This window comes from Pristis pectinata, chromosome 28 (assembly GCF_009764475.1).
Source record: "Pristis pectinata isolate sPriPec2 chromosome 28, sPriPec2.1.pri, whole genome shotgun sequence".
NCBI classification, from domain to species: Eukaryota; Metazoa; Chordata; class Chondrichthyes; order Rhinopristiformes; family Pristidae; genus Pristis; species Pristis pectinata.
In genome coordinates, this window is record NC_067432.1 from 21,746,197 (window position 1) to 21,767,438 (window position 21,242).

Genomic DNA, 21,242 nt, shown 5'->3' on the forward strand with positions numbered 1-21,242 from the left:
AGGAAGATCGAAAGACCCATGGAATGACTTTCATCATGGGTTCCAGAAACCAAGCAACTCTCCTCCCATTGGGCTTGAATCTGCACTAGCTAGCTTAAACCACAGCATGCTGAGGTTGCGGATATGCACTAGTGCAGGCAACAATGCAGTTACAGTGTGGGTTGCTGAGATCATGGTAATGAAATCGCAGTGTGAATTTTTTTATGCATCCTGCACTAGATGAAACAGGTGCAAACGATAATCCCAGCATCTGTTTTCCAGCACAATTAATCCTTTCAAACACAGATAATTTTACCAATTCATTTACTTTTTCACTACAATAATGCAGCTGCGCTTCAATTTGTCATAGTTCAATGGAATACCAACCATTGAGTTCCACAGAGCAAGAGCAGGAATTATTGAATATTGGTGTCCGAAACCATACAAGGCTATTGACAACCCTATTCCTGGGTATAAGACTAACCACACATTCAGTTACTGCTCAGATAGCTCTGCTGTTTTCCAGGGGATCCTGATCAGCAGAGCCCTTGGGCCTGGGCCCCAAGGGCATGTATATTTACCTACCTTAGTTTGCAGTTGATCACCCATCACTCCTGTGCTTGCTGTCCAGAACTGACTCCTGCAAGTATTCATTTTTAATATTTACAATCTTGAGTTCAAATCCCTCTTTTCCTAGTCACCTTCTTCAATGCACCTTCTTACTTCTGTAATCCCTGGCCATGCAACCCCAGATCTTTGTTTCTCTAATTTACCAATTATGCATCTCAGTTTTCTTTACTCCACCATCAGAGACAAAGCTTTCAGCTTTCAAACCCCTGAGATGTGCTATATCCTTCCAGAATGGTCAGCATAGTTTTTTGATTATTCTCATTTTACTTTGCTTCATCAAATCTACTTATTCAATTGAGCTTTTGGTCACCTATCTCTTCTTGTTTGGTTGTCAAATTTTATCTGATTCTACTATAAAGCACTTTTGGTTGTTTTCCTATGTAAATAGTGCAACATAAATTAAGTTTCCTGGTAGTCCAAATGGGGCGGATCAAGCCCCCGACTCAAGCTTGATCATCCTGAGAAATGGGGACTGCTTTGGATCTAATCACATGAATTTTTGTCCTTTCCAAGTGAACTGTTTAGGACTCACTTTTCCCATTCCCTGGAGCTAAGCTTTTTACTGTGGTGATTAGGTGTTTAATTGCTTTGCAAGATTGCTCACCATTGAAATAATTGCTCCTTTAATTGTTCTCATTGCTTGCTGATATTTTATTCTTGAGGGGAAGGCAGTCTGTGCAATGTTCTGGTGCTATGCTTAGATTAGTCATGGTTTCTCTGGGGCTGTGCAGACTATCTTTATAAATTGATATGACTTTTGTTTAAATGCTGGAAATCAGGCTTGTGTTTTTAGTATGTTTGTGATTATTTGGTTGGATCTGTTTAACGTACTCCATCAGTCCACATGCCTAGGGAACCACAGCTTATTCCACATTCTCAACATAGATTTTTGCGAGCGGTTGGTCCATCCACCTCTGATTCCAAGTCTGGGTTGACCAAGTTCAATGTCAAATGCCACTGTTCCATTGGATTTTGCCTCCTTCATGTGAAGAACAACTTAGCACCTGCCTTCAGCCAAGTCAGACTAGCTCTTGTAAATCATAGTCTCTCACACATGCTTGGAACTCCTTTTCCATTTGATTAGATGATAATTTGCAGAATGATTGAAAAAGAAAACATTGTTGACGAGTGGTGGAAGTTTTCACAAAGAGGAAAGGGGATCTTTTGAAGGCAGGCTGAGAAAGGGACTGAGGAGTAGAGGACTGCCTGGAGAAGGGAGCCCAGCATGAGAGAGACTGTTGGAACATTGGAGATATTGGAACAAAAAATAGGTTTGGTGATGAGAGGTTGGAAGTCACTGAGATGGGAGTAGGGCCATGGAAGTATTTAGAAAGATTATCGACTCATGGGTGCATATGGAGAAGTAGGTATTGATGCGATTGAGGTGGAGATGTACTGTTATAGAGGAAATGTAATTTTAGAGGGTGAAAAATGAGCTTTGGAAAGATTGAATCTTGAGATAATAAAGGCAAGGAGGATTTTCAATAATGTTATTGGTTGATGGTGTAGAAGAAAGAAATCAGATGATAACTGGCTGTGCAGTGAAAACTGATTGGGGAGAAGTTAGATGGTATAATTTCATGAGAAAACAGGGAATATTATAATGTATAGGAGATCCAAAAAACATGTCTTGGTTAGAGGTGATTTTACTTATTTATCTATTGGTCAGGCAGTTGCTGAGAGTGACTATAGGGTGAAACTAAATGTTGGGGAAAGTAAAGAATTAATGTTACCGGTGCACGCTGGGAAGTTCCTCCTATAAAGTCTGTAAGAAGCAACAATCAAAAGAGAGTCAGCTAAGCCTGGGAGTCCAGGGTTATATCAGAGGTGACCATGCAGACAGAAGGAGAAGGTCCTGGATTCCTGTAATGGTTTCAATATGAAAAGTAGAATTGCTTGGAGAAAATGATATAGATGTGGACTGTGGAAAACAAACTCTTGAGAATGGTGCAATGATGTGTATATTTTGTTGACAGCTGAGTTAGCTTGTTATACAAGTTTCCAGTAAGTCAGTTAATCAACTTAATATTAAAAACATATGCATAGAAGCTGGGGTAGGCCATTCTGCCCTTCATGTCTAAACTGTCCTTGACCTTTTGTCTTGGTGCCACTTTCCAGTACTAACTCCACATGCCTTGACTCCATTAATGCCTAAAAACCTGTTGATCTCCCTCTAGGAATACTCAGTGACTGAGCCCATAGAACCCTCCTGGGTAGAAAATTTCAAAGATTCACCACCCTGTGGATGAAGAAGTTTCTTCTCATCTCTGTCCCTCCTGGGTAGAAAATTTCAAAGATTCACCACCCTGTGGATGAAGAAATGTCTTCTCATCTCTGTCCTGAGTAGCCATCCTCTTACTTTGAGCTTGTGATCTTTTATTCTACACACCCCAACAAGTTGAAACATCATCCCTGAATCTAGCCTGTAAAGGCCCTTAAGCATTTTGTATTTTTCAATGAGATCACCTCTCATTTTTCTGAACTTGAGAGTGTGGACCTAATCTGCTGAATCACTTCTCGAACAATAAACCCACCATCCCAGAAATTAATTGGGTGAACCTTTCTTACACTTTCACTGTCACAAGTATGTTCGTTCTTGGGTAGGACGAACAGATTTGTACAAGAACGAATGTACTTGTACAATATCCTGGATGTGGTCTCACCAAAGCTCCATGCAACTGGAGCAACACTTCGACTCGAGTACTGTTACAATAAAAGACAATATATTATCTTGTTTTCCTAATTGCTTGCTGAATCTACAAATTAACTCTGCAAAGACACCCAGGTCCCTCTGAGCACTGACAGCTGCCAATCACTAACCATTTACGAAAAAATCCCACTCTTCTATTTGTGCTGCCAATGTGGATCAGCCTATTTTGCTATATTGTACTTCATCTGCCTTGTCCTTGTCCATTCATTTAATCTGTCCATATTCCCACAAAACATTTGCATCCTCCTCACAGCCCTGGTGTTCCAACAGTTTTGACAAACGCAATTTTCCTTTCATAAATCCATGTTGGCTCCACCCAGTCCTATTATTACTTTCCAAGAGCCTTGATACCCTAGTAGTTAATTCCAAAATTTTCCCCACGACTGATGACAGATCTCTTCCTCCTTCTATAAATAGTGTGGTTAGATTTGGTACCTGCCGATCTATGGAATTTTGGAAGGTGACCACTAGTGCATCCACTATCTCCATTGCCGCCTCCTTCAAATCCCAAGATTAAAGCTCATGTGTTATTGCCCCTCGGTACCATTTCTTTCTCCAGTATTTTGTTTTAGCTAATGCTAATTTCTTTGCACTCCATGTTTATTCTTTCAAGTAGTTTTCTCTGTTTTCTGTAAAGGCAAATTTAATTTCTCTGCTATTTCTTTATTCCTCTTACCTTTTTCTATATTTCTGTAGAACATTTTTTATATTTCTTAATAGCCTACCCTTGTCTTCTACTTTGCCTCATCAATGACTTGGACTTCCTTTGAATTCTGAAATTTTCCCAATCCTCAGATTTACTACTTTTTTTTGGGGGGGTGGGGGTGGTGATGAGCCTTTTCCTTTGATCTAATACTCTTTAAATTCTCTTGTTAAACATATAACGAAAAGTCAGGTAAAAGTTGAAGCTATTTGTGAGCTTCTCTATTCTATCCACATACTTAGAATCCATCATCCCTGGAATTAGTCTGTTAGATCTTTATTGGGATTTGTTTTTTTTTGGTCTTGAAGGGATATATATTATTTGCAATATTTTTATTAATTCTTTGAAAATTAGTAAACATACTATAGCTATTGTACCTGCTATTGTAGTTTCCCAATCTACATAGCCAGCTTTATTCAGATTTAAGACCCTTGTTTCAAATTGAACTAAATTACTTTAGATCTTGATGTAAAATTCTATCACATCATGATCACTGTTCCCCAAAGACCCTTTAACTACCAGATCACCAGTTAACTCTTTCTTATGATACAATACTGGATCTAATGCTGTTTTGTTAGTGTATCTCTTATACACTCCGTACATTCATCCTCCATATTATTTTTGATAATTTGGTTTGCCATTCCATATGCAGAATAAAGTTCCCCGTAATTATCATATTACTCTTTTAACATGCACCTCTAATTTCACAATGTCCTTCATCACCATTAAAGTTTGTGGGCCTTTGTACAACCCGGCTCTATTTTCTGCCCCTGGCTGTTTTTTTTAGCTCCATTCGAGCCGACTTTGCTACTTGATGTTATTAGCTAAACTCCTTATTTATTACAATTTATCCCCTCTATTAAAATCAGTTTTTCAATATTCTCAACTCTTATAAGCATTATGTAAAAGTTGAAGCCCCTCAGTCCTGTTCATAATTGCATCTGGCATCTTAAAAGTTTTGTTCTGGTTAATTAGTGATGTTTCCCAGTAACTGGCAAGGTATATACCAGCCAGCAGAATGTGTTTAGTTGGCATTTTGGTGGCATTCTTGGCATGTTCCTTCTTGCCAGTCCCACTTTTTTTCCTCTTTTTGTCATTTAGGCTTATTTTGCAGAATTGGCTTGGTTTGACAGATTACGGAATGGGAATTTTAATATTGTCTTCAGGCAGATTGGTTACAGCCTAGAAGGAACTCATTCAGCCCTCCATGTAAGAGCAATCCAACTAGTCCCACTCTCTCTCCACCCCCAGAGCCCTGCAGATTCTTTTGTTTCAGATACTTATCCAGCTCCTGCTTGACCCCTACAATTGAATCTGCCTTCAGACCATTCCAGACTTTTTTTTAAAAAATCCTCATGTCATTTTGCCAATCACCTTAATTTTGTACCCCTTAAGTTGTTGACCCTTCTGGGAACAGTTTCTCTTTATTTACTCTAACTTTACCCTTCATGGTTTTAAATACCTCTACCAAATGTTCTTGCCACTTTCTTTGTAGGAAAACAATTCTAGTTTCTCCATTTGATCCACGCTTTAGTCCTTCATTCCTGGAATTTTTTGGTAAATCTCTTAGGCACCCTTTCAAAGTCTTTTCATCTTTCCTAAAGTGTGGCCCTTGGAACTGGATGCAATTGTCCAGTATTATCCAAATCATTGTTTACAGCATGACTTCCTTGCTCTTGTACTCTTGTCTCTGTTTATAAAAACCAAAGATCCTGTATGCTTTTTCAATAATTTTTCAACTTGTCCATTTCAATGACTCCCGAGAGCTGTGTTTTTTTTTCACACCTTTTTAGAATTTTACTCTCTAAATTATGTTTTTTCCTGTCATTCTTCCTACCAAAATATAACACTTTATGGGAGTCTCTTATTAGTTCAATTATAAGAGTAATTCCTGCTCTTTTGGTCTATTTGAGGGTTTCTGATATCTTCCAGTAGACCTAACGGTTTCCCGTGGGAAATGCCTAATTCCATTGACAATTCTCATTTTTAACAAATGTGCAGTTTTGCCAGCTTCCTGCAGCTATGTCTCTGCAATCAAGGTGAAGCAGTTCAAATGATATCATCTATAATCTCAAGGGCTCACCTGCTCACAGTACCAATGTTGTGGCACATTCTAGGCTTAGCTCTTTAAATAGCAGGTAGCTAATTCATTTAGGGAGTAAATTGCCCTGAAGAAGAGACTTTTTTGTATTCTCTCAATATCCTTAGGAAATGATCGAAGCTTTTACAATCTGACAAGGTGCCTTGTTCCATATAACTACTCAGCTGATATCAGTTAAAACCTCCTTCCCAAATTCCAATACAAATGCAATTTACTGGCATAAATTTGACTTCAAGAAATTCATTCATTTGACAATAACGTAATAAAGAATGACAATAAAGTAACTTGAACATTTGTCTCCCAATGAAAGGGGTAAGAATCTGCCATTCCTGGTGCTCCACCATTTCACAAATTGAGAATAATCTGACTACATATTCCCACCTTCCTGAATCCACTCCCAGCCAGCACACAATACTACACCAAACATAATAAAAATTCATTTTTATCCTTGCTCCTTTTAGATGAGATTGACTTGGGCAAGAAATCTGGTTATTTTTTTTCCCCCAAAGTATACAAGGGAGTGTTTGTAAACAAAAATGAACATTTCTGGTTAATTATTCAATTAGCCGGACAGTTAGAGAGCTTTAATTATTTTTTTTAAGATTTCTAGCGAACCTCTCAAATATCAGGAGAGGAAATTCAAAGAAATAAGTACATTTCTCACTGCATAAGAATAAAAGTATTCATTTTTTCACTTTAATGGCTTACATTTGCCTGGGTAAATTGAGGTAACAGTGGATAGGAAAGATAGAAAACTGGATCACTTACATTTTCTCTTCTATCTTCTGTTTATCTAATAATTCTAAATGCTATCATTTTTTGATCTGTACCATTTGTCAATGCTCCAGAAATGTTTGGGGTAGTCATGAAAGCATCTTGAAGACTGTTGTAGAATTTCTCCGTGTCAGGAGCTTGGAGAGCTATTGTTATTTGAATTTACTATTTGGCGCGACAGCAACTTTGCTGTGCAGAATGCTTTCATGGTCTTCACTCTATGCTGTTGCACAAGTACAAGTTCAACCATCTTCATTTAAAATCTGATTTTTTTTTTAAACTGTTTTGTTTTCTTTATTGATTTGTAATCTAGTAAGCATTTATATTTCCACCTCTAAGATTGAAAGAGCTTGAAAACAGTTTATTTTGGAGCAGGTCAGCTTACTTTTTGGAAGATTTTATTATTTCATTGACTTCATGTAGTGTGTGTGGATGTGTGTGGTTGATTGGGGCTTAGCTGTGATGTGAGATAGAGTGAAAGGTTCTAAATGTTTGATCACTTGCAGAATTTTTCTTTACATCTTGCATTTTATATTCTGCATTGCAAATTTCATAAGCTCAATACGTAACCAAAGTACCTTTAGCCATTTTACCCTGAACGTTTTGTGTCTGCTCTCACTGATTTCTAGTCTTTTCACTAAAAGGTAAAATATTGGATTTTTGAATTGGTAATGACAAATCATTGTATAGATTCTTAATTGTAGAACACTAATCATGCTAATCATAATCCTTAAATCTATTTGCCTTTACGGTGTAGAAGGGTGACAATGCATCATCAAGAGCTGAGTGTTGTATGTTAGGAAGATAATGTTAAAGTGGAAGCATAATGAAGATGCATCAAACAGTTCTAAAATAATTGCTTTATTAGCCATTCTGTACGCACCAGCAAAACCTCAGTCTTGGTAAACTACAGATGTTCCAATGATGGTTTTGCATTTCTAAACCACGTTTATGTCAGTGCGGCTGTAGGTTTCGTATATACCAGCTAAATCAAGGGCAATAGACATAGAGATTTGATCATTCATTCCATGCTAGAGTCTGTTGCATATCTGGATCAACAACGGTATTCGTGAGCTGTTAGAAGGGTCATTGAAACTAGTAGGAAGAGAAGCATAAACATTAATTGCAGAGAAACAAATATTAGCCATGTTCAAGGGTTATCTTAATTCATTTAAAATTAGAAGCTCATGACAGTTGAATACTTGTCTTAGGCAAAAGAGTTTACAAAGAAAATTAGGATCTATGAAGAAATAGTGCAATCTTAATGTATTAGGAATAACTCACTGAAGCAGACCGTGAACAAAAGACTAGTAAAATACTTCTTGCAAATGTTTTAAACTAGTTCAGAGCAAAAGGATCGAATTGGATCTCACCCTTGATTGTTATCTCTACATCTGACTATTTTGACATCTTCCTGACTGACTTTTCCCACTTCACTCTTTGGAAACATGAGATCACCCAAAACTCTGATGCCTTCATCTCAATGGTTACATTGGCTCATGGTCTACCAATCCTTTCAGGCTTGTTTACAAAGCCTTATGTGGTCTCACTTAGTGTGGTGATGTGTGTAGAGAACAGCCGATGGGGATGTAGGTGGTGAATATGCACCCAGTTCAGTGACATTGAAGGAACCTGTGGGTTTTATTAGCGATCACCCTCAGGAAAGAGTTCCTCTGTGCCTGGGGTGTAAGTCAACAGCAACTGGCAAGTTGTGGGAGAGATCTCTGCTAAGAGTCTGAATAGTCTTCAAATGCCTGTATTTTGGAGAAACCTGCATTGCAATCCGCATGTCTGGTGTGCATTGTTCTCTAGACTAAGGGATAAAGAAGTTGGGTGATCTCCCTGATGCAGCTGTAAGTGGCAAAGTGGGAGATGTGACGTTAACTGAGAGTTACAGCCAGGAATGATCCTGTGCTTAGTAGCTTGGATGGACAGTGACAGTTAACTGAGGGAACAATCCAGGCATGTGTGGGAGCCTGTGTTTGATACCACAGAGAGCCAGAAATCTTGGTGAAGTGTAGCTGCAGAGTCATTTGGTCTTTGGAGAAATCTAAATGAGATTGTGATTCCTTGAAAACCCTGGATGGAGGTGGTCTTGGGTCCTCCTCCAACATTCTATTTGTGGCATCTCTGATGTCTAAGTTTCTTTTCCTTGCCATCCAGCAAAACCAGCGTGAGGCAATGATATCCATTGTTTGCATGTTTGAAGTTGAGAAATGCAGTTGAAGATGCAATGAAGGCTCAGGATTAAGTGTGAGCTGCATGGAGAGAGAGAGCAGTGAGGCTACATATTTATGAGGTTCACTCTTATGGTTCTTAAAATTTCATGAGTTCTGGGAAAATAGTGTTAGTAAGAGCTAATTGTTCTCTGACAAAATAAGGACCATAGTGTTCAGAATCAGTGAAAATCACACTGAAAGGCAAAGACTAGCTGTACCTTCCTTGCTGATGTCATTGGGATGAATTCACACTGAAGCGAGTTAACAAGATCAAAAAGTTAAGGGTTAACTTTACTGCTGGACCTGCAAAAGAGCACAATTGTGCTGTAATCCAGGTTAAACTGAACTTGAACTGTGTGGTTTTGTTCTCTGAGAATGAATTTCTAGGCTCCCATGCCAAATGTGCTAAAGAAAAGCAAGTTGTTATTGTCATAAGCCAAGTTGATCTGCAGTTGTAGTTGGCCCATAAACCCAGTGAGAGATACTGGAGGACAGTGAAGGTTCAATCAGTAATTACAGTAATTGCACATACTATAGAAGCATTAAAATTAAGGTCCTTGAACCTGAGTTTCTTGTGACACTATGGAATTATGATCAAGGAGTAGCCCAATCATTGCAAACCTGAAAAGGTGTGTACAGCCTTGTAAAACAGATGTTCAGGCACTGTTGTCTGGAAATCCAAAGTTAAAGTAGTCCCCATGGGATACAAGAAGCTGTGTAGTAAACTACTCCTGAGCAGTTTAATGCAAAATGAACAGCTATTACCAGCAGAAACCCAATAGTCTGAGAGGTAAAAATACAAGGATAGACAGAGGTATCAGCTTAGCATCAAATTGAGCAATATATGAAAATATATATATTTTTGAGATATGATCAGCATGCAAGAACCTTGTATGTATTCACTTGTTTATTTTATTGATTTAATCATATTGCCTGTTTTAATCAAATTGCCTTCGGAGCAAGTTGGGGATTTTTTTTGTTGTTTATTTGAATAGTATTGCTTGTGCATTTACAATGAGCACAATTGGGAATTCCTGCTGTGGCCTCTAGGGGCCTCTTGAAGGTGTGTTTCAGTGTTTACTATTGGGTAAACACTGAAAGCCGAACACCTTTCCTTGCTTTCTGATACACCTTTTATCTTAGAACCATAGAACAATACAGCACATTACAGGCCCTTCGGCCCACCATGTTGTGCTGCCCTTCAAATCACACCTAAGACTATCTAACCCCTTTCTCCCACATATCCCTCTATCTTAAATTCCTCCATATGCCTATCTAACAATCTCTTGAACTTGACCAACGTATCAGCCTCCACTACCACTCCAGGCAGTGCATTCCATGCACCAACCACTCTCTGGGTGAAAAACCTCCCTCTGACATCTCCCTTCCCACCTATTACCTTAAAGCCATGTCCTCTTGTTTTGATCATTGGTGCCCTGTGAAAGAGGCGCTGGCTGTCCACTCTATCTATTCCTCTTAATATCTTGTATACCTCCATCATGTCTCCCCTATCTACCTGTGAGGTGACTTTCAGTGATCTGTGGATATGAACCCCCAGATCCCTCTGCTCCTCTACACTGCCCAGAATCCTGCCATTTACCTTGTACTCCACCTTGGAGTTTGTCCTTCCAAAGTGTACTACCTCACACTTCTCTGGATTGAACTCCATCTGCTACTTGTCAACCCAGCTCTGCATCCTATCAATATCCCTCTGTAAGCTTTGACAGACCTCCACACTATCCACAACACCACCGATCTTTGTGTCATCTGCAAACTTGCTAACCCCACCCTTCCACCCCCTCATCTAAGTCTTTAATAAATATCACAAAAAGTAGAGATCCCAGAACCAATCCCTGTGGGACACCACTAGTCACAGGCCTCCAATCCGAATGCACTCCCTCCACCACAACCCTCTGCTTTCTACAGGCAAGCCAATTCTGAATCCACAAGGCCAAGCCTCCCTGGATCCCTTGGCCTCTGACCTTCTGAAGAAGCCTACCATGTGGAACCTTATCAAACGCCTTCCTAAAATCCATGTAGACCACATCCACTGCACTACCCTCATCAATCTTCCTGGTCACTTCCTCAAAGAACCCTATCAGGCTTGTGAGGCAAGATATTCCCTTCACAAAGCCATGCTGGCTGTCCCTAATCAGTCCATGATTCTGTAAATGCTCATAGATCCTATCTCTTAGAATCCTTTCTAAAAGCTTACCCACAGCAGATGTAAGGCTCACTGGTCTGTAATTCCCTGGACTATCCCTACTACCTTTTTTGAATAAGGGGACAACATTCGCTTCCCTCCAGTCCTCTGGTACCATCCCCGTGGACAACAAGGACTCAAAGATCCTAACCAACGGTTCAGCAATCTCCTCCCTCACCTCACGAAGCAGCCTGGGGAAGATTCCATTAGGCCCCGGGGACTTTCTGTCCTAATATTTTCTAACAACTCCAACACATCCTCTCTCTTGATATCTACATACTCTAGAAGATTACCCTTCCCAACACTGTCCTCAGCATCTTCAAGACCCCTCTGCTTGGTGAATACTGAAGAGAAGTATTCATTGAGAACCTCACCCACTTCCACAGCTTCCAGGCACATCCTCCCACCTTTGTCTTTAATCGGACCTACCTTTACTCCAGCCATCCTTCTGCTCTTCACGTACGAGAAAAAAGCCTTGGGATTCTCCTTAACCCTACTCACCAAATTTTTTTCATGTCCCCTTCTCGCTCTCCTCAGCCCTTTAAGTTCCTTCCTTGCTACTCTATATTCCTTATGAGCCCTGTCTGATCCTTGCTGCTTACACCTTATGTATGCTGCCGCCTTCTTCCTAACTAGTTGTTCCAGCTCTCTCGTCATTCACGGTTTCTTCACCCTGCCATTCCTTCTCTGCCTCACTGGGTCAAATTTATCCCTAACATCCTGCAAAAGATCTCTGAACATCGACCACATCTCCATAGTACATTTCCCTTCAAAAATGTCATCCCAATTTACACTCCCAAGTTCTCGCCTTATAGCCTCATAATTCGCCTTTCCCCAATTAAATATCTTCCCGTCCTCTTTACTCCTATCCCTGTCCATGACAATTCTAAAGGTTATGGAGCAATGGTCACTGTCCCCCAAATGCTCACCCGCCGACAGATCTGTCACCTGTCCCGGTTCATTACCTAAAACTAGATATAATATGGCATTCCCTCCAGTAGGCCTGTCAACATACTGTGTCAGGAATCCGTCCTGGACACGCTTAACAAACTCCGCCCCATCTAAACCTTTGGCACTAAGTAGGTGCCAGTCAATATTTAGAAAGTTGAAATCTCCCATTATAATAACCCTGTTACTTTCGCATCTTTCCAAAAACTGCATCCCAATCTGCTCCTCAGTATCCCTACTGCTACGGGGGGGGCCTATAGAACACTCCGAGGAGGGTAACTGCTCCTTTCTTGTTCATAACTTCCAACCATATTGACTCTAGAGAGGATCCTTCTACACTATCTACCCTTTCTGCAGCTGTAACAGTGTCCCTGACCAGTACCGCCACCCCTCCTCATCTTCTCCCCACCCTCCCTATCCCACTTAAAACACTGAAAACCAGGAATATTCAATATCCATTTCTACCCTAGTCAGCCATGTCTCTGTAATAGCCACAATATCGTAGTCCCATGTACTTATCCAAGCTCTCAGTTCATCTCCCTTATTCCTGATGCTTCTTGCCTTTAAATAAATGCACTTTAGTCCATCCACCTTACTACTTTTATAGCCTGTACTCTGCTTCTCCTTCCTCAAAGCCTCTCTACCTGTCAGATCTGACTTTTCCCCATCCCCTTCTTCTTCTGACCTCCTCCTCCAGTTCCCTTCCCCCTCGCAATCTAGTTTAAACCCTCCTGAACCACCCTAGCAAACCTGGCTGCAAGGATATTGGCCCGCCTCAGGTTCGGGTGTAACCCGTCCTCTCTGTACAGGTCCCACCTTCCCCAGAAGAGATCCCAATGATCCAAAAATCTAAAACCCTCCCTCCTGCACCAACTTCTCAGCCATGCATTTATTTGCAATCTCCTCCTATTCCTACCTTCACTATCTTCATCATAATTTTCCTGGTTCTGCTTAACTCTGATTCTTTCCATTTGCAAGAGTGTTTTTCTCAGGTCTGTTTCCTAATGTGCCTTACAAACAAGTACAGCAAGAAAATTGCTTAGTGTAGGAGCTCCTTTGGGAATTCCAGGAGATTTTGAGATTTGGATGATGAAGAAAGACGTATTTTGGAGACTGATTCGGTTGAATTATTTGTGCCCATCCCATGAACTGTATTCGTGTTAAGGCAGATCTCCTATGACATGTCTATATCGCTGATAGCTCTTCCCCTGAAATGTCTGTTTATTCCCAAGCCTGCCCTCCAGTTAGCTCCATACACTGGGGTTACCAATCTTCAGTGACTGTGGAGGTACCCTTGGAGGCATTTACCATTATCTGCACAGAAGCTTAGCTCACCAGGGAGAGATGCTGTCTTGCATTCCTTATAAAATAGAAACAGTACTAAATAGCTTGGCAATTATCCAGTCTTAATTAACACGTTTTTTTAAAAAAAACACAAACTGCTGGAGAAATTCAGCAGGTCAGGCAGCATCTGTGGTGGGAAAGGAATGGTTGATGTTTTAGGTTGTGACCCTTAAATGTGTGTCGATCAGGAGCATAAAGAGAGGCCAGCCAGTGTAAAGGGGAGGGGGGAGAGTGAGGCAGGGGCTGGTAGGTGATAGGTGGACCAAGGTGGAGGGAGGGATGATGGGCTGATGGAGCCAGGTGGGCGTGGGGGAGAGGGAAGGGTGGAGTTAGGAGGCAGGGGCTGGTAGGTGATAGGTGGACCAAGGTGGAGGGAGGGATGATGGGCTGATGGAGCCAGGTGGGCGTGGGGGAGAGGGAAGGGTGGAGTTAGGAGACAGAGGCGGCGGTGATAGGTGGAAAATAAGAAGGGCAGAGAGCCAGATTGAGGAAGGGGAGGATGAAGGTAGAGACAGAGGCTTGAGGGTGATAAGTGAAATTATAAGAGGTGCAAATGCTGGACTGTGATAAGAAGAACCAGATAAGACACGTCTGAATAGCAGCTGGAACCAGATGGTGGAGGGCATAGGAGACCCTGTGGGGAAAAGTGTGTGGTGATAGGTGGAGGCAACCAGGTGGGGGGAGGGTGTGTAAGGGAAATATGCATATGTCCACTTGCTTCCTAGAAATCAAAGTTGTAGTCACGGGCACTCACATGGGCCTCAGTTATGCCTTTGTTGGCTATGTGGAAGAGTCCTTATTCCAAATCTTCTCTAGTACCACTGCCCAACTCTTTCTCCGTTACGTCAACAACTACATTGTGTGCTGCTTCCTGCACTCGTGCAGAACTCATCAATCTTATGACCTTAGCTACTAACTTCCATCCCACCCTCAAACTCATCTGGACCATTTCCGACACTTGCCCTTTTATAGACCTCTCTGTCTCCATCTCGGGAGACAAACTTTCCACTGATGTTTTCTATGGACCCACTGACTCCCACAGCTACCTTGACTACACTCTGTCTCTTGTAAGGATGCCATCCCTTTCTCTCAGTTTCTCCATATCCACTGCATCTGCTCTTAAAATGAGGCCTTCCATTCCAGGGCATCTGAAATTTCTCCTTTTTCAGAAAACATGGCTTCCCCCCCTACTGTGGTTGATGGAGCCCCCTCTCTCATATCTGCTCCATTTCCCAGACTTCCACTCTCACCCCAGCTCCCTCCAAATAGAACAGAGTTCCCTTGGTCTTCACCTTCTACACCACCAGCCTCTGTATCCAGCACACCATCCTTCTTCATTTCTGCCAGCTGTACCATGATCCCACCACCAGCCACATCTTCCTCTCCCCACCCCTTTCTGCTTTCTGCAGGGACCATTCGCTCCATGCCTCCGTGGTTAGCTCATCCCTCCCCACCCACCCACCCACCCCTACCTGTTTTGAGGTTACTTTCCCCTGCAACCACACCAGGTACAACACCTGTCCCTAAACCACCTCCCTCACCATCCTTGTCTACTGAATTCAGTGTTCTCAATGTGGCCTCCTCTACATCAGGGAGACCAAGTGTACACTAGGCAACTGGTTTGCAGAGCACCTGCGCTCTGTAATGGCCATCCCGAGCTCCTGGTTGCATGCCATTTCATTTCCCCTTCCCATTCCCACACTGATGTCTGCCCTCACTCTTCTCTACTGCCAGAGTGAGGCCAATCACACACTTGAAGAACGACATAGGAAGGATGTGGAAGCTGTAGAAAGGGTGCAGAGGAGATTTACCAGGATGCTACCTGAATTAGAGAGCATGTCTTATGAGGATAGGTTGAGCGAGCTAGGGCTTTTCTCTTTGGAGCAAGGGCAGGTGAGAGGTGACCTAATTGAGGTGTACAAGATGATGAGGCACAGATCGAATGGACAGCCAGAGACTTTTTTCCCAGGGCGAAAATGGCTAACACGAGGGGGCATAATTTTAAGGTGATTGGAGGAAAGTATAGGGGGGGATATCAGAGGTAGGTTTTTTTTTTACACAGAGAGTGGTGGGTGCGTGGAGTGCACTGCCTGGGGTGCTGAAAGAGGCAGATACATTAGGGACATTTAAGGGACTCTTAGACAGGCAAATGGATAATAGAAAAATGGAGGGGTATGGTTAGGTTGATCTTGGAGTAGGTTAAAATTTCGGCACAACATTGGGGGCAGAAGGGCCTGTACAGTGCTGTAATGTTCTATGTTCTTAACACCCCGTATTCCTCCTGGATAGTCTACAACCTGATGGTATGAACATTGAATTTTCCAATTTTACATAACCCTCACCTCGTGTGTTTCTCCCCCCCCCTCCGGTCCACCTATCACCCAGACACTTTTTCCACAGGATCTCCTGTGCCCCCCCCCCCCATCTAGTTCCAGCTGCCCATCAGCCATCATCTGGTTTCACTTATAAACTTCCTTTACTTATCAGAGTCCAGCATCTGCATCTCTTGTGCCTCCACCTATCACCCTCCAGCCTCTGTCTCCAACTCCACTCCACCCCTCCCTCCCCCCCACCTGGCTCCATCTGCCCATCATCCCTCACTTCGCCCAAGTACGCCAGTCACCTCCCAGCACCTACCTTGCCCCTGCCCCTTCCCCTTTATATTGGCTGGCCTCCCTCTCCACTCTGCCCTTGATGCAAGGTCTCGACCCAAAGCATCAACCATTCCTTGCCCTCCACAGATGCAGCCTGACCTCCTGAGTTCCTCCAGCAGTCCATTGTTTGCTCCAGATTCCAGCATCTGCAATCTCTTGTGTCTCTCTCTTGATTAAAATATTTGGGTATTTTTAAAATCAATTCACAGAGCATTTTAGTTGTTCTTTTAACTGATGAATCCTGGTTTTTCTGTAAAAGTGCAAATTGCAAAATGAAACATGATTTCCACCTCAGTACAAAAAAGGGGTTCCAAAGGGAACAGATTTATGATTAAAAGAAACTTGAAGAGAGATATATATATATAGATATATATAGATATATATAGATATATATAGATATATATAGATATATATATATATTATGTATGTGTGTGTGTGTGTGTGTATATATATATATTATGTATGTGTGTGTGTGTGTGTGTGTATATATATATATAATGTATGTGTGTGTGTGTGTGTATATATATATATATATATATATATATATATATATATATATATATATATGTGTGTGTGTGTATCAATGAGAATAACAGTGAGTGTATCAGCATTCACATGATAAGGGAGGGAATCTAAGTGCATTCACTAGAGAATTCGTGTATACATGCATGAAAACCAGAAATTGGTGTCAGAGATCCCATTTGTATGTTTCTATCTGTATTTCTCCGCTTGTTTTTTTTTAAATTTGAAGTTGGTGTCACTCCCGTGTTTTACTCCTGAATGTGTTGTCTGTCAGAATGGTTCAGTTTAATTGGTGTTGCTGGATATCATTGGCTCCCTATTAGCTGGTTCCAGACAGCAACTGTTCTTGGAAAAGGGAATTCACATCAGAGCTCACTGAGCTTCTGTGTTCAGGTTCTGCAAATCACCAGCAAATGCCAGCCATTCACCACAAACCCTGCAAAGTCAAGCTGTGATACTTTTCCTCAGAACTGCTTTTATTTTTGCAGTTTTCCACTAATGTGCATAAATGAAGCTGTTAATCTTGAACTTGTGTGAATGTCTTCAAAGCAGTGCATCAGGATATACTCAGTTCAGTGATTTTCAGTGTAAGTTTGACTTTGTGAGATGGTTTAAACCTATGAAGTCAATATTTGATTATTGAAAACAATAGAAATAAAAATAAGAAAACATATAAAATGAAATTACATTATGCACTATCATAACTTCAAAAATTACCCCTGATCCTAAGATGCTGTTATATTTGTTAAATAGATGGAATATTCTGTCTCCAGGAATCCAACCAAAGCAACGTTTTTCATTTATCTGTTTAATTTTTTCAACAAATTGGGTTATAAGTTTATCTTGGGCAGCAGTGTAAATTGGCAGCCCTTGTTACACTCTGCAAATTGGGTGATAACAAACAGACTTCAATGGAAAAGAAAATTAGATAGTGTTGCTCAAAGGAATTCTGTGCATCACTGTATGTTCAGAACCAATTAATAAGTTGCCCCCAGCATCGCCTTCAGTCATGAAAATGAATTTTTTATGTGTGCCAAGGAGGCAGAATGAGTTTATAAATCTCCTGGAGACACCTTGCAGCCAAAACCTGCAACAACACCATAATCATTCCCAAGCAAAACAGCAACACAGGCCTTTTACAGTGGTAAGTTTTGACACAATGTTGTAACAACACTGTTCACAGCTTGGAAACAGAAAGTGCTCATCATAGCTTTTTAAAGCTTATCATGGAATCAGCCACTGAACTACATGTATACAAACTGCAATAAATGTTCAGGCTACAACTGCATTTAGCAGTGGCTTGGCATGAGAAATCAAAAAAGAGGCTACACAGAAGAATAGTACTAAGACAGATTACTCAATTAAAATAAAATGTCACTGCATACCATAACCCTCCAAAATGGTATAATAAAAGTAAAAAAATATTTAATTTACTTGATATATATGTGGAGCAAGTAATAACAAATATTAGCTCGAGATAAACATTTGGATATACAAGGTTTCAAGTTGTTGAATCTTCTTAGCAGACATTTCATTACTGATGTGTACTCAATTCTGCTTCTTATCACGTGTTCCTAATGCAAAGAAGGTTGTTGCAGATTCAGATACCTTATCAACGAAGGCCAATTGTGCTGAATTGAAACAAGGAGTTATCAGTATTTTGCTATGTCAGTCTCAGAAAGAAATGAAGAATGACTTGCTGATAAAGACACTTGAAAAGCTAATGAAAAGGGCAGGGATTATCCAGAATTTGCCAAAGACAAAGTCAAACTGGTTAACATATAAAGTAAGCTTCATTTTAACCAAATAATCAGGAAGAAAATTCTTTAGACATTCCATGATACAACAAAAGAATTAGAAATATCTTGGCAAAATCAGTCTTCCTTTTGTGTCGGCATTTTCCAAGGAGAAGGATAAAAATGCTAATCAAAAAAAATCTGCAGAAGCCGGAGATCTGAAACAAAAAATATAAAATGCAGGAAACACTCAGCAGGTCTGACATTTCTGATGATGAGTCTTTAAACTGGAATGTTAACTCTGTTTCTTTTTCCACAGAGGCTGCTGATCTTGTTGAGTGTTTCCAGCATTTTCTGTTTTCGTTAGAGACTTAGATGCTTGTTGAAGTCATTGTACAAAGACACCAATTTACTTAATCAGCAGTTCAACTATGGATTGGCAGCATATTGACTTCGTAGTGTAAGACATCTTAAAACAAACGGAGTTTGCAGTTATTTATGGGGAAAAGAAAATTCCTTCCTGAGTCGACCAGCAAATCATGAGAATGGTTCGGATCACCCTACTCTTTGCAGTAGAACAGCAGGAGACCATGGTGGCAAACAAAACAGAGGAATTAAGCCTGTAGTTCACATGACTCATTGTTAAAGTAAGGGTTTTTTGGTTGTTTGTACAATAAATGTGTCTTAATGGCAGAAAGGATCAACAGGATCAGTCATATTTCCTTAAAGGATTGGTTAAGTGATTATAATTTATAAAATTCAAATTACAGTTGAAGGTATACTTCCCATTCTGAAAATTTCACTTCAGAAAAGTTGGAAATGGATTGCCTATAAAAGTTATGAAATATTTGTTACATATTTAAATTTCATGAAGTTGATATTCAGTATGTCCATAATGTTATTTCCATTTACTGTTAGCTCTCAAGGCACCCACAATGCTCCTAACTGCCATTTTTTTGCTTATTGTAAAAATGTCATGTTGATTTTGATATCACTTGCGATTGTCTTTTCATGCTTTAAATTGCAGCCTTTTATGTCACCTTTATTTATTCTTTGTGTTTGTCCCAGTTTCCAAGGTCTCTGCTGGTCTATATGTTTTTGAATACTTCTGCTTTTAGTTTTAAGATGTGTCTAACCTCTTTTATTGTTCGTGGCATTTTTTTTGGCAAGGAAACTTTTTGCTTCTTGGAGTATAAACTGGTTCTGCATCGCACTAAGTTCTTTTTAAGCCTCTCCCTTTGTTTCTCCACCATTTTAATGATTAACAAATTTGCTAGTTAAGTGAAGACATTTCCTTAAGACACAGAAGGCGCCTTGTCCCACCAAGTCTATACTGGATCTCAGAACGATCCTATTCCCCACTAATTTTCCCCCATTCCCAACAATTCTACCACCTGCCTACATTACCACCACAAGGAGACACAGGAGAATATATATAGATATTTATTTATTAGTCACATGTACATCGAAACACGCATTGAAATGCATCTTTTTGCGTTGCTGAGAATGTGCTGGGGGCAGCCTGCAAGTATCACCACTCTTCCAGTGCCAACATAGCATGCCCACAGCTCCTAACCTGTACGTCTTTGGAATGTGGGAGGAAACCAGAGCACCCAGAGGAAACCTGGGGAGAACGTACAAATTCCTTACAGACAGCGGCGGGAACTGAACCCAGGTCGCTGGCGCTGTAATAGCGTTATGCTAACCGGTACACTACCATACCACCCCAAACTCCACACGGACAGCATCGAAAGTAAGGACTGAACCTGGAGAAAATAAAAAAAGAATCATTTAATGGTTATATTCCTTATTAAGAGTGAAAACACTGTATGGCTTTTATTTTGAGACATTGACTACATCAAGACTTGGTTTAATTCTAATGATTATTTGCAACCAAGTCTGAATCCTATTTATAGAGCCTTGATATCTGCATATTTATGAGGCTCTTGTCTTTCTGCAGTGCTCCTTTGACACCTCCTGAAGCCCGGGTGTTTCTCTCCATGCAACACGCCTAGCAGCAGAATGGAAACTTGCCTCTGTCATGCCCTGCAATTACTCGGGGCATATAAATTCCAGCAATTTTTCAAAAGGAAAACTTCAAGGCTGTTACTGTTTGAAAAGCATTGGGAATTTTCTTTGATTTACAATGTCAAAATGTACTTTGGGTCAGTCTAGGAAAAGCAGTTATAAAATCACTTTCATTATTAAAATCCAACAATAAAGGCAAGCCTGCAGACTTCAAATAAATTGACCATATTGATCAAAATCCAGAAAGCAACAAGTTGCTTTGAAATTATAACTTTGCACAACTTTTTAAAAATTGTTACAATAAAGAATCTATGATATCATCCCCATTGAATACAACTTTGAAAAAAAGTAAAGATTAATTTTGTTAGCATGTTTTAGTAACTTTTGCGATATTAACATGGGGGTGGGAGGGTGGAAGAGATGCAGGTTGAAACTTTCTAGTATGGCATTCTGTGGTCTGGCAACTCCCATGATCCAGCATGTTTTAAATCTGTAATATAAATTTCCAATTTAATATACTGCATTCAATGCTCGAAATGCAGTGTCCTTTACGTTAGAAAACAAAACATAATTGAGTGAATGTTTTGCAGAATACCTCCATTCAGTCCACAAGAGTCAACCTGGCTTCCAGTTGTCTGTCACTTTAATTGCCCATCCTACGCTCTCTGAACTCCCTATCTTTGGGCTCAGG

At 40.6% G+C, this 21,242-nt stretch overlaps 1 protein-coding gene across 4 annotated transcripts in view; it reads left to right on the top strand.

Moving 5' to 3' along the window:
• The window catches only part of sh3gl3a (SH3-domain GRB2-like 3a), a 111,477-nt gene that overhangs the window by 51,643 nt on the left and 38,592 nt on the right, over window positions 1-21,242 (top strand). The window lies entirely within an intron of this gene.